Here is a 2,500-nt window from a genome sequence, read left to right on the forward strand (position 1 = left end):
CCTCTTGGTCGAATTGGGAAAATAAAAAAAATCCCCCATTCATTTCAATGGGCGGGGGGTACCAGGGGTCGGCCGGGAGGTACCAGGGGTGGGCCGGGAGGTACCAGGGGTCGGCCGGGAGGTACCAGGGGTCGGCCGGGAGGTACCAGGGGTCGGCCTGGAGGTACCAGGGGTAAGCCAGGGCCGGCTCGGCCGCGGAGCTTTGCCCGGGAAAGAGGGCTCTTGGCCGGGGTGAATAGCGCTGGAACGCGGCCCGCGGAGGTGGTGGGGGCCGGAGGTACCGTGGGCGAAGCCCCGGCCCGGCCCGGGGGCCGAGCGAGGCCGGGGAGGAGGCCTCTTGGTCGAATTGGGAAAATAAAAAAATTCCCCCATTCATTTCAATGGGCGGGGGTACCAGGGGTCGGCCGGGAGGTACCAAGGGCCGGAGGTACCGTGGGCGAAGCCCCGGCCCGGCCCGGAGGCCGAGCGTGGCCGGGGAGGAGGCCTCTTGGTCGAATTGGGAAAATAAAAAAATTCCCCCATTCATTTCAATGGGCGGGGGTACCAGGGGTCGGCCGGGAGGTACCAGGGGTCGGCCGGGAGGTACCAGGGGTCGGCCTGGAGGTACCAGGGGTAAGCCAGGGCCGGCTCGGCCGCGGAGCTTTGCCCGGGAAAGAGGGCTCTTGGCCGGGGTGAATAGCGCTGGAACGCGGCCCGCGGAGGTGGTGGGGGCCGGAGGTACCGTGGGCGAAGCCCCGGCCCGGCCCGGAGGCCGAGCGTGGCCGGGGAGGAGGCCTCTTGGTCGAATTGGGAAAATAAAAAAATTCCCCCATTCATTTCAATGGGCGGGGGTACCAGGGGTCGGCCGGGAGGTACCAAGGGTCGGCCGGGAGGTACCAAGGGTCGGCCGGGAGGTACCAGGGGTCGGCCGGGAGGTACCAAGGGTCGGCCGGGAGGTACCAGGGGTCGGCCGGGAGGTACCAGGGGTTGGACAGTACCGCTTTTGGTCGTTAGGGGCGCTGTAGTAGGTAAGAGTCAGGGGGTGAAGGAAGGCGAAAGGCTTAGAAGGTAGGCGATCACCAAAATACCTTCGGAAACGTATATAGGAGAGCATGTTTCGAGCAAGTGACCTCCATAGAGAGTCACCGGAGTCCCCTCAGACACTTGTCCGACCATGGTGAGGGTGTCTCCAGCCACCCCCAGCGCTTCGCCGGCCTCTTCCGCCGGAGCTCCGCACTTTGAAAAATTTTCTATCTCCCCACTTTCGGCTATTTTCTAAGTCCCCCTCCGGGCGGTCGACGGCAGTTGGGAAGGCCGCCCGAGAGGCGCCCTGGGCGGATTGCCCGGGCGGAACGCCGGCCTGTGACGGCGGAGCTCCGCATTTTCGGCTATTTTCTAAGTCCCCCTCCGGGCGGTCGACGGCAGTTGGGAAGGCCGCCCGAGAGGCGCTCCGGGCGGATAGCCCGGGCGAAACGCCGGCCTGTGACGGCGGAGCTCCGCAATTTGAAAAATTTTCTATCTCCCCACTTTTCCTCTATTTTCTAAGTCCCCCTCCGGGCGGTCGACGGCAGTTGGGAAGGCCGCCCGAGAGGCGCCCTGGGCGGATTGCCCGGGCGGAACGCCGGCCTGTGACGGCGGAGCTCCGCATTTTCGGCTATTTTCTAAGTCCCCCTCCGGGCGGTCGACGGCAGTTGGGAAGGCCGCCCGAGAGGCGCTCCGGGCGGATAGCCCGGGCGAAACGCCGGCCTGTGACGGCGGAGCTCCGCAATTTGAAAAATTTTCTATCTCCCCACTTTTCCTCTATTTTCTAAGTCCCCCTCCGGGCGGTCGACGGCAGTTGGGAAGGCCGCCCGAGAGGCGCTCCGGGCGGGGTAGCCCGGGCGAAACGCCGGCCTGTGACGGCGGAGCTCCGCATTTTCGGCTATTTTCTAAGTCCCCCTCCGGGCGGTCGACGGCAGTTGGGAAGGCCGCCCGAGAGGCGCCCTGGGCGGATTGCCCGGGCGAAACGCCGGCCTGTGACGGCGGAGCTCCGCATTTTCGGCTATTTTCTAAGTCCCCCTCCGGGAGGTCGACGGCGGGCGCGCAGCCGGGGGAGGCGTCTCCCCCGGGGGCCCCGGCGAGTCGTGCCTCCCCCCCCCCACCTTTCTCTCTTCCACATCGCACCACAGCGACCACTGACCGATACGCAACAGAGACCCGCCTTCGGAGGGCCCCCGCCGGCACCGGCCACGCGCCGGCGCTCGGGCGGACGGCTCCTTCGGCTTGCGGTTCGAACCCCGCGCTGCGACGGGCGTGCCCCCCGGGGCACCACCGGCGCAGCGCGAAAACGATCGGCGGCGAGGCCGAGCCGACCCCCCCGCGCCTAGCGCGGTCACACAGCCGTCCTACCACCGGACCCCCCCGCCGCTCCCGCCCCATCTCCCGCGCCACCCTCCTCGGGACGGAGGGTGGCGCTCCCGCTCCCCGGGGCGGGTCGGCGGAGGTCCGTCCGGCGAAAACGTCGTTTCTCTTACCCTGCCAC

This window comes from Hippocampus zosterae, unplaced genomic scaffold, assembly GCF_025434085.1.
Source record: "Hippocampus zosterae strain Florida unplaced genomic scaffold, ASM2543408v3 HiC_scaffold_314, whole genome shotgun sequence".
NCBI classification, from domain to species: Eukaryota; Metazoa; Chordata; class Actinopteri; order Syngnathiformes; family Syngnathidae; genus Hippocampus; species Hippocampus zosterae.